The sequence below is a fragment of the Zootoca vivipara genome, chromosome 1 (assembly GCF_965207765.1).
Source record: "Zootoca vivipara chromosome 1, rZooViv2.hap1.1, whole genome shotgun sequence".
NCBI lineage: Eukaryota > Metazoa > Chordata > Lepidosauria > Squamata > Lacertidae > Zootoca > Zootoca vivipara.
This window is the reverse complement of record NC_142582.1, coordinates 71,709,568-71,722,028: the sequence shown is the minus strand read 5'-3', so window position 1 is coordinate 71,722,028 and position 12,461 is coordinate 71,709,568. Positions and strand designations below refer to the sequence as shown.

General features: G+C 38.6%; 1 protein-coding gene across 5 annotated transcripts in view; it reads right to left on the bottom strand.

The window, feature by feature from the left end:
- Positions 1-12,461, bottom strand: part of DCDC1 (doublecortin domain containing 1) — a 244,302-nt gene that overhangs the window by 210,760 nt on the left and 21,081 nt on the right. The window lies entirely within an intron of this gene.

The window sequence follows — 12,461 nt, the reverse complement described above, 5'->3', positions numbered from 1 at the left end:
TTAAAAGGGAAAGTGAAAAATCTGTGATAATATATGTTTAGCACCATGTTCATTAAACTGATTTTTTTTTATATAAAAACCCTCACATAAATATGACAAGAGTGATTAATTTTCAGCGTGCTTATGAGAAAAAGTGTTATACTGTTGTTTGGAATGCTGCTTGGAATTGAAACATTTCCAAATCTGTCAATAATTAGAAATTAAAACAATGAGAATCTATAATTCCAATGACACTTGCTACTTCCAGAAGATGGCTTATTTTAAATGTGCTCACACTTATTCTTGTCAATGAAGACCTGCCATAGCAAATTATATCATTTTGGGAAATTGCATGACATTTAGCAGAAAATATCTCCCTTGTTATCTGAAGATAGTTTTGAAACATGGCATCATTTTTAGTAGATTTTTGAAGGTGATATATATATATATATATATATATATATATATATATATATATATATATATATACACACACACACACACACACACACACACACACAAAAAAAAGCTCAATTTGCAGCGTTCGCTTTCACATTATCTGAAGACCTGGAAATTTCACATGTAATGTAGCAGACTGAGCTAGAACATTTGGAGTAGAAACTTATTGTGGCAATAGTACTTTTAAAGTATTATAAAGTTCTGTGCCAATATTCCTGTCCCTGATGAAGATATAGAATCTTGCAGGATAGTGACCTTAGAGATTTGGTCAAGCATTTGGAGACGAAGAAGAAGAAGAAGAAGAAGAAGAAGAAGAAGAAGAAGAAGAAGAAGAAGAAGAAGAAGAAGAGGAAGAAGAAAGACAGAACGAAGCATGTCTTAGTATGGAGTGCCCATTTCCTGACCAAGCTCCTCTAACTTCCTGGGGTTCAGTCTGCAGTTTGTTTCGAAATGTGAAATAAACTGCAGACTGAACCTCAGGAAGTTAGAGGAGCTTGGTCAGGAAGCTCCTCTATTTCGAAACAGGAAGTTTTGAAATAAAAATTATGTTTGTATTAAAATGAGTGCTCAGGTGTGGTAATGGATTGGATGAAGGTCAATCCAGAGGTCCTGTTAGTAGGTGATTTGTCTACTTCGGCTAGTGGATTTAATTTTGTGCTAGATGAGATTGCGCTCTTCTTGAAGGAACAAGTTAGAACAAGTTGTATAGGGGTCCTCATTGATCAGACTTTGCCACTGCAGACAGAAAAGGCACTCAGTTCTACAGAGGAAACCTAACAGCTTAGGCTGGTGCACCAGCTGCAAAGCCCACCTTGTTGTTGTTGTTGTTGTTGTTGTTGTTGTTGTTGTTTAGCCGTTTAGTCGTGTCCGACTCTTTGTGACCCCATGGACCAGAGCATGCCAGGCACTCCTGTCTTACACTGTCTCCTGCAGTTTGGTCAGACTCATGTTCGTAGCTTCAAGAACACTGTCCAAACATCTCGTCCTCTGTCGTCCCCTTCTCCTTGTGCCCTCCATCTTTCCCAACATCAGGCTCTTTTCCAGGAAGTCTTCTCTTCTCATGAGGTGGCCAAAGTATTGGAGCCTCAGCTTCCTGATCTGTCCTTCCAGTGAGCACCCAGGGCTGATTTCCTTCAGAATGGATAGGTTTGATCTTCTTGCAGTCCATGGGACTCTCAAGAGTCTCTTCCAGCACCATAATTCAAAAGCATCAATTCTTCGGCGACCAGCCTTCTTTATGGTCCAGCTCTCACTTCCATATATCACTACTGGGAAAACCATAGCTTGAACTATACGGACCTTTGTCGGCAAGGTGATGTCTCTGCTTTTTAAGATGCTGTCTAGGTTTGTCATTGCTTTTCTCCCAAGAAGCAGGCGTCTTTTAATTTCGTGACTGCTGTCACCACCTAGACAGAGGTAACTTAGCCCTGGCAACCACCAAATTAAAATACTGCAATTAATACTGTAATTATATGTAGGGTTGCCTTTGAAGACAGTTTGCACACAACTGGACAATCTGGACACTGCTAAATACAGGACTGGCATTATGATGTTACATCTGTGTTTTTCCAACTGTACTGGTTGTCAGTTAATGTCTGGCATCAATTCAAAGTACTGGTTTTGACTCGGGACTGGGTTGCCTGGAGAATCCTGGTACTGTATTGCTTTCCTACCATTTTGGTATGAGGCAAGTACCTTTCTAAAATTTCCCTTTATACACTCAGTAGATCATTGCATTCTGCATGAAATCTTCTCCTTCAAGTCCCAAAAATATAAGAAGGCCACTCTGTAGCAACTTGAAGCAGCTCTTTCAGCAGGGGCAATGCATCCTGTTTCGTCACAGGAAGTTCCACCATGTCACCCCTGGTGGAGAAGTGGCACCATCATCAACATCCATTTCCAGCAAGATTGCACCAAAATTGCACAAGATCTAGGAGTTTTGGAGAGATGTTGCCAGAAACTGGTGTGGTCTCGACTGAATTCATGGGTGGGGTGCTGCCTCAGGGGCTTCTGCCATCTGAAATGACAACCTCACCCTGCCTAATGGCTGTGCTGGCCCCGGCTTTCAGTGTGGGTACGCCTGCTCGGTGGTACAGTATAGCATTCTTGTTGACATACAGCAGTTGCACATTATCTGTACCTTCCAGAAACTATTTTTGTTTCAATAAGCTTTACTAGCTTGATGAAATGGTGTGTGCTGAAAAGATTCATTTTGCATTGGTTTTAAAGCTTTTTGTTTTCCTTTTCGATCATCTTAAATGCAATAAATCATGTTTTTTAAGATATGTCTGTAAATGATGTTGATGTATATATGTAAAAGATGTTTTATAGGGTTTTCCCCCCTGTGTTCAGACTTTCTCTCTTTCATTGTATTTGATTGTGTTCTTTTGTTTTATTGTGAATTGAACTTTTTGTAAGCTGCCCTGGGAGCTTACAATGAATGGAGTATACACTCAATAATAATTTTTCAGGAACACTCCTCTATTATGTTCAAGTGAATTTAAAAATATCTTAAACATACCCATGTACTACTACTACTACTAATAATAATAATAATAATAAATAGCAGTATTCTGATAATAATACTAAATAATAAGAATAGCATAACCAAATAGGGAAAAATTATTTATTTGGTTTTTCAAATTAAAATTTTACAGTCACATTATCCAACTTACAACATAAAAACAAGATTCCAAGGAATCTCTTGGACTTCCCTCCTCCCCTTTGTGGGTCCTATTGTTAATCATTTCCTGCTACATTTTTTATGATAATCCAAATATTTTACCTGTCCATTGTGTCCAAAATTCACCATTAAACTACAAGTGATAGCCATATCTAAACTGAATGAACTACATAGGAAAGCAAGGAGATTGGGCCCATGTCAAGTACTAGTCATAATCATGGACCAATTGAAATTAATGTACCCAAGTTAGTCATGTTTATTAATTTTAGTGAGTCCTCTCTGAGCAGGACTAACACCAGATACAACTCTTAGTGATAGAATTCATGTATATTCATGTATATTCTTAGATCAATTGTTTTTGCTTTCATTATCCTGAAGTTTTAAAAAAAAATAATATTTAAAGCAGCAATATAAACCAATGATAAGCTTATCTAGTTAAACCAGAAAAGTGATTCATTTGAGCCAAGTGTAATAAATAACTCAGGCAGAATACTGGCAATATCTAAGACTTTGCATGGCAAATATCCAGAAAGCTTGAAAGGATGTTGATAATTAATTATATGCTCAACTGAATGAACACTAGCTACCTAAAAACTAAGAGGAGTTTTATTTTCCAGGTTACAACAATGTGACACCTACAACTAAATTATAGAAAGTATAAAATTTCAGAATCAGGTCTGCGTTGGAGTTATGGAGAGATGTCAGAGAGCTGGTTAACATGTAACACTAAGCAATTGCTTAGCACAGAGGTAGCCAATGTTGTGCGCTCCATATGTTGCTGAACTCCACGTCCCATCAACCCTAACTGGCATAGCCAATGATGGGAGTTACAGTCCAACAGCACTTGAAGAGCACCATGTTGGCTATCCTTGGTTTATTGCCATATGAATGATCCCCAGCATGTCCAAGAGAAACATAAGGCTAATTGTCCATTCCTCCTCATTTTGTGTGGCCACAAGAAAGACTGGTAAAATTATTTCCGGGCTGAAAGAATTTCAAAGCCAAATCTCAGCTGGGCAAACATGGTGCCTGCATTTTTCCTACTTTTAAGGGTCAGCTGCTAAACAAGAAGGGCTATAGCTCAGCAGCAGAGCATCTGCTGTGCATGCTGAAGTTTCCAGATCCTAAGACAACTTCAAAGCATGTCATGAAGCTGGTTTGTTTATTTAACCATTGTTCGTTTTTAACACATAATGCTAAGATGAGATTCTTTGCTCGGGCTCCCTCAGACTCATCCATATAGCACTAAACTATAATTGAAAATTACACGCAAGCCAAACCAGAAACTACAAACCATAATCGCTGGATGGAATGCCTAGACAAATTCTGCGTAATTTTATGTCAAGGATCAATCCAGTTTTTTAAAAAAGATCCACATGAATCTAGCAATATAATATGGATTACATCCTACAAAGCCCTTAGTCATAGGATCCGAATGAAGTTATAAGCTGCATGAGGCCTAATAAAACAATCCAGATCAAAGGAATAGTTTTGCAGTGGGGGAGTGCTAATAGACACTGTATTGCTGCAGGTAGCAGTTGTGGCCAATAACATGTTCTCCACCTACATCTGGCACCCTTTCCTGGAAAACAAGAACATAGCCCTCAGAAAACATACTGTAACTTGGCAATCAGTAGGTAGGGTACCCAGGTATCATATGCCAGTTAGTGTGGTCATTAACATACACACCACACAGATTCAATATATACCTCTCCAAATCCACACATACCCATAATCATTCAAATTCAGAGACATTAATTACCAATTCGTATCTATTCATTTCAAAGTGATGGTATTAACTTTTAAAGCCCAAAGCAGAGTGATCATAGCTTGATTCTGAGCTAGAAGGAACAATAGTCTTTACTTTGTATAACACAGATTCTGATGCTTCTGTTCCACCTCTGGAATGCTATGAACTGTCTTGCTAGAGCTTTGAGAGAACTAAGGGCTGTTAGATGTAGCTGTGACTGCAAATACCAGCTGAACAGAGTGGTTTTTGGTGAAAAGACAGAACGGGGAGCAAAGGTTAACCCAGTAAAATCTTAGTTACAGGTAGGTAGCCGTGTTGGTCTGAGTCGAAGCAAAATAAAAAAATTCCTTCAGTAGCACCTTAAAGACCAACTAAGTTTATATTTTGGTATGAGCTTTCGTGTGCATGCACACTTCTTCAGATACACAGAATATCTGAAGAATATCTGAAGAAGTGTGCATGCACACGAAAGCTCATACCAAAATATAAACTTAGTTGGTCTTTAAGGTGCTACTGAAGGAATTTTTTTATTTTCCAGTAAAATCTTGATCCACTTCAGGACCTTGTGTTGCTTCTCTTTCTGAGATAATAATAAAAAATGACCCAGTGCTAAGCACACTGTTTAAAACAGGGGTCAGCAAACTTTTTCAGCAGGGGGCCAGTCCACTGTCCCTCAGACCTTGTGGGGGGCCAGACTATATTTTGAAAAAAAATATGAACGAATTCCTATGCCCCACAAATAACCCAGAGATGCATTTTAAATAAAAGAACACATTCTACTCATGTAAAAACATGCTGATTCCTGGACCGTCCGAGGGCCGGATTTAGGAGGTGATTGGGCCACATCCGCCCCCCGGGCCTTAGTTTGGGGAACCCTGCTTTAAAATATGTGCTTAATGTTGAGATTAAGTTTTACATATCTCTCCACTCCCAACAATCCCCTTAAATGCCAAGTGTGGAAGGGAAATTATAGCTCAACCTTAGTGATGTTACAGATACTAATAGGTCTTAGTGACAGTTGAGCACCTCTACCTGGAAAGGGAGATTTCAGATCTAGCACGTGCCTCCTAAGGTGCCACAAAACCTTGTCAAGTCAATTTGCCAGTCACAGATATGCAAAATATGTGTTGCACAGTCAGACCATAGTATAGTATTACAGGAACAAAGCTCACCACGACTTCAGCTCTGCGTTCTCTCCTCCTCCTCCAGTATAACAATGAAGAGATATTAAGCTTCCACTTCTGTTTTTGATTAACAGAAGATAAGCAGTATCTAAGCCCTAAACTGTGGTGAATCTTGAAAGTATGAAACCTGTTTGTTTCAACTAACAATAATTAAGATGAACCACAGTTTCTTTGTGTTCAGATGCCTTGGCAATCTGCTGTTAATCTAAACAGAAGTAATGCTTCCAGACTCCTCATGCTAAACAATGGTTTACTGTCCAAACCAACCTCCCCTCTCTCTTACACACCCTACAAATTGCAATGTAAGGTACATCGAAGACATAAAAATATTTACTTTTAATTTTAGTTTTGTGATATTACTGGCAACTAAAACCAAGCTATTAAACAGGAAAGTTTCAAATAATATCCATAAAACATGAAAGAAGCTTTTTAAAAAAAGATATTTGCTATCTTTCAAGTACGGTAGCAATTTCTGAAAGAGCAGCACTAGAAAATATTGGCCACTTGCTTTGTAAATCTTAGGGAAGTATTTATAAACACTGTATTAAAATAGTCATAAATAAAGCAGCCAGGCTGTTTCTCAAAATCCACAGGGGAAAACTAGATTAACAGGCAGATTGAAAACTTAATTGCCAGAAAACATTGACCAATGTGTAGATAAATAAGTGACACAACATAGAAAAGAACAATGAGAAACAGAAGAAGAGTTGCAATGGTACCACAGTAGTGGTAACAATGGCCTAAATTCCACACAACCACATTTTTGTTGTTGAGGAGAAAATCCTAGTGGCAACCTGTCATACATTTCCTTCAAACTGAAGTAATCACAGTGGGCCATCTGCGAGCTCAGTAGTCAGTTTCTAAAAAGAACAGCAGCCATCATTTGAAAATGCTCTTTCTCCCATGCAAGGATACCCTGAATGGGTAAATACAAAAGGGATTATACGTAGATGCAACTAACAAATAATCAGCAAAATAGTTTATGTAGCCTATATAAATTGCAATGGAAACACCCCGATATAGTCCCTACGTGCTTTTTTTTCTTGATTTTTGTTGGACTCAAAGGGTTGTATTGAGTTAAATTTGGCATACTACTATTATTATTTATTAAATTTGTATGATGCCTTTCATCCATAAATCTCAGGGCAATTCACAATGTAAAATCTTAGAAATTAATGGTCAATGAAATTAATGGCCATAACATAGGGTCATTAATTTCAATGTATCTACTCCAAGTAAAGGTTGGTTGAATACCACTGACGGCTACCACAACCATTCAAAAACCTTTAAAAACCCTTAAGAAATATCTCCCTGAGGTTCAAATGCATAAAATGAAGACATGGATTAAATGCTTTAAATCAAAATTTACCTCTGATTAGGTTTTGGATTAATAGTTATTTTTTCCACTTTATCTAGTTTATTAATTTGTATGCTTCATTTGTTGGCAGCTTTTAAGTTGTCTTGATCACTGAAACTGGAAGCGGGTCAGTTGCTCGGTCAGATAGGCCTCAATGCCATAGGCGGCTAGAGACTAAATGCCTATTCCCTTCATTTCAGGATGAAAGACTGACTGTTGCTTGGAGGAAGAGAGGAAACAGCAATAAGAGGTGGCCCTCTCCCTGAGCTAACCTTTCCTCAGCCATATCTAGAGTCTAGCAGCTAGACTGTAGCCCATGAAAGGGTAGAGGGTGGTACCTCTGTGAGCAAAAGAAGGAAGGAGTGGGGGCAGGAAAGCTTTTGCTGGGTAATGGTGAGTACCTAAACTGAAAATGAGGCAGCATAAATTTTTGAAGTTGGCTCCCAAATTACCTAACAGTGTTTAAGATACAGACAACATGATTTCTACACTCTGTCAACCTTTGGGAGAAGAGATTTATGCCAAGACAGATAAGCTCTAAAAACAAATTTAGTGAAGTGGACTGGATGGAAACTTATTTTACAAGCACTGCAGTTCTTTATTACACATAAAACACATTCAAAAGTTTCTGGATAAAAAGCAGACAGGATGAAGCCTTGGACAAAAGTCACTTGATTTTAAACCAAAAGTATATGAAGTTAATTTTAAAAGGCTGGCAACTAAGAAAATCTGGTGCAAGAAGCATCTAGACACTACATTTTGGACAGCTTTTAGGAACTGTCTTTTGTATGTAAACTTCAAGGTGCAAAAAGCTCATAGCTAACAGTAGGTAAGAAGGCTGATCGCCGAAGAATTGATGCTTTTGAATTATGGTGCTGGAGGAGACTCTTGAGAGTCCCATGGACTGCAAGAAGATCAAACCTATCCATTCTTAAGGAAATCAGCCCTGAGTGCTCCCTGGAAGGACAGATCGTGAAGCTGAGGCTCCAATACTTTGGCCACCTCATGAGAAGAGAAGAATCCTTGGAAAAGACCTTGATGTTGGGAAAGATGGAGGGCACTAGGAGAAGGGGATGTCAGAGGACAAGATGGTTGGACAGTGTTCTCGAAGCTACGAACATGAGTTTGACCAAACTGCGGGAGGCAGTGCAAGACAGGAGTGCCTGGCGTGCTATGGTCCATGGGGTCACGAAGAGTCGGACACGACTAAACGACTAAACAACAACAACAACAGTAGGTAAAATTGGTGTGAAAAACACTCAAAGGTATTTTATTTTGATATTTCAATACCTCTAAACCAGATACCATAAAAAGGTGCACCATTATCAATTTTCCTGTATCAAGTTGATGGTTAACATAGTGTTCAGACTTGCACTAAACTTTCTGCATTGTAAACATTCTCATGGTACATGCATGATTGCTTCATTTGTCACATGCATTTACTTGTATAAGAAGCCTCTTTGAATTTTCCAACTAAAATACATGCATGTTTTTGTGCTTGCCCACTCAAGACTTCGTTGTCAAGGTCGCTAGGGAAATTCCAATGCTTATTCTAGGGTTTCTGAAAAATTTCTCTAAATGAACATTCTTTCCTGGCTGGGATTTCATAGCAATTTTTTAATTAAAATTAAACCCTTTTTACATGTGGAAGACCATACTAAATTTTGAAATGTTATGCCCAATGTACTATGTCGAAATGGGACAGAAAATGCCAATTCATATTAATCTAAGAACATAGTGCAGCTTGAGCTAGCCTACTTTTTTCTCAGTAAATAATCCTAGCACAATTGGAAGAATGAAACTCTAAAAACAGCTTCCTTGTTGCTTCAATGGTCTTATCTAGTCTCTGTAATCTTTAACCCATTTACTTTACACTTATTATTTTAGAGTTTGAAGGTTTCTCAAATATACTGGTGAGGATCCAAAAAACCAGACAAGAAGTTCCATCAGCCCAAAGCCAGTTTTAGCTTTTCATGAACAGGAGATCCACCATTCTCTTGAGTGTGCCCAAGTCCTTGTGCATGCCTGAAGTAGCTCTTTCAATCCAGACCACAATAACTCTAGCCAAATAAAATATGTAGCTTAAATAAACTTTGTCAGCCAAAACAGTGGCTTGCCTAAGGACACCTAGTGAGTTTTTAGTAGAGGTCAAATTTGAACCACGGGCTTCTAGATGAATAAACCGTGGTACCTCCGGTTGTGGATGGGATTTGTTCCAGAGCTCCGGTCGGATCCCGAGGTTTCTGCAACCAGAGGGACCACTTCTGCGCATGCGCGCACAGCGATCCACACTTCCAGGGTTACCACTTTCGCAACCCAAAGTTTACATTACCTCAGAGTAACGTAAGCCGAGGTACTACTGCCTTTAGTCACATGCACTACAGCAGGAAGATTTTGGGCATTGCGTGGCAGTACAGAGTCTCAAACAAAGATGTGCTCTCCCAAGCCCGCATTCCCAGCATGTTCATACTCCTGTCTCAGTGACCTCTACACCAACTTGGTCATGTCCATAGAATGGAAGATGGCAGGATCTTCAAGGACGTGCTTTACAGGGAGCTGCCTTCAGGCACCAGGAACATTGGCAGACCAACTCTGTGTTACAACAATGCCTGCAAACAAGACAGGAAGGCTAGGGAAATCAACCCAGCCACATGGGAACCCCTTGCAAGATGGCAGTGCCTAGAGACAAGCAGTCAGGTTGTGGATCACAGCAATGACCAGAGAAGGAATGACCACTGGGAGGAGTGCAGAGAGAAGAAACACTATGGCCCATCGACAGCAGCACATCTGCTCCAGCTGCAACACAACATATCTCTCTACAGCCATAGCAGGCACTATAACTCTCCAATGGTTTGACTTTACCCCCAAATGCGCACTTCTCCATTGTCTCCTGAGACAGATGCCACCGCCAACACCACCAGTATGGCAACTAGGTCTTAAATAAAAACTTTAAGAGTGAGGCCCTGCACCAAAATTGGTTCAATGCATGGTCTTTCTTTCTATTCAGGTTTCCAGGCACACCATTTCATTCTTTCCCTTCCCTCATTGTCATTTCCCCGCCCCCAAGTGAGTCAGTGTTGCTGAGTCCCCATTGGGTTGTTTTGATGAAGTTTCCATTTTTTCCCCATCTCTTCATTCAGTTTTTTGAGGGGAGGTGGGGTGGGACAGACATACTATTGCTCAATCCCACTTACACTGAAGGTTTTGATTTCTCCACTGAATTTGATGGGCAGCTCTCAACTCTATCTCTGACATTTAAAAATAGCTTCCCAGTTAACCAGACAGTGTGACAGTTCTTTCCATTCTTTATATATCTATATATTTCTCTTTCTTTTCCTTTTCCAGCTACTACATTTAATTCCCTTCACATTCAGTTATCAAGCCTCCCCCTGCGCCTAAGTTTCTCAACTTTCCATGACATCATGTTTTCATAAGCAGTCTGGGGAATTTTTCTTATTGCTTAGCTTTTTCTTTCTAAGCTAATTTTTTTTTAATTTCCAAAGCTTTGGGTTAACCCATGTCTACTGATGCTTCTCTCTTGTGTGTGGTTGGTGTGGTTTTATCTCCAGCTTCACAAACACAGGAAGACTTGAATTCGTTTTAGTATATATGATGGTGGTGCTCATCTAATCTCAAATTACTCTCCCCACACTGTCAGTTTTATTTATGTTTTGTATCAGAAAAGGATGCCCTCCTTGTGACATGTCTTACCAATTTATTGATTTTTACAAATTATATTTATTGTAAATGCTCCTGGATTGTATATCGCAGTAACAGTCTTGTTCAAATGTTTTTACATACAGAATTCAGAAAACAAAATACTGACTGCGTTGAATCCATTTACAGAATGCATTCAAATCATTTGGGATAAATCTGTGATCCCATTTAATTTATAAGCCAGACTGTAAAAAGACCTATTGGATGTTCTTGGTGGGTCTTCTATGCATATCACTGAATTTTCCTGTAATACTTACCCTAGCAGAGCCCTTTTAATGGACACACAATATGCTACACTGTGCCCAACCTCACCTACTCTTTCTTTTCTCAAAAGACAAGGCACATCTGCCACCTGCTCTAGTCTGAGTCCCAGAAACAACTGTCGAGCAGCAAAAAGATTGATTATCAGTCAAATACTATTGCAGTACACCAGATTTTGGTAGGTTAAGCTTGCTGATCCAGCAAGAGTTGGTGTGAAATTTTCAGTAATGTGTGCCAACATTTTGGTGCTAAAGGAACAGCAGTGCATGTCATGATGAAACACAGCCAAAAGATGCAGACAAAGCAGAGAAGTTTTTGTTGGATGAGAATGAAGTAGAGGTAAAGAAAGAAAGAAATGCTTGATGAATTGGAAAATACAAACATTCATTAAATATGCCTGGAAAAGTAACCGCACCTTACATAAAATATCACACTGGCTATGAATATTATTATAACATTAGATTTATCTCAGTAACTCCTAAGATGTTGAGACAATGTGAATATTGTTGTTTATATGTCAGAACAGCAGGAAAATTCATTACTCCTACATGAACTAAAAAAAGACAAAATATTTTTTTTGCTAAATTTATTCTCCTTATTGAGTTAATAGACTAAAACATACTCAATGGATCATTTGGACTGTATTCAAGAAGACTGTCATATCATCTGCAATACTACACTACATGCATAATTCATGAGTTATGAAGAAATATAATTTATTCCAAAACATTGCAGGAATATATATTAAATGGCTCAACTAGTGGGGGAAACCTAAGTATTCCCATCATTCTAGAATATTTATATGGTATGCTTCTTTTATAGATATTTATAGGAATTCCAGTGATTAAGCATAATTTGCTCTTCTCACAGTAATCTGTTTCTAAAATACAAAACCAGCTATTTCTTTTGTCTGAGTCAACTGAATGCAAAACCATTTGTAAACAGTTTTCAGTGCAATTAATGTATTTTACAAAACACAAAGATGAATGTTTGTGTTGCTTTTCATCAACATTTAAACAAAATTCCAATTTTTATATAAACTCTAGAATGGTACTACACCTACAATTGTAA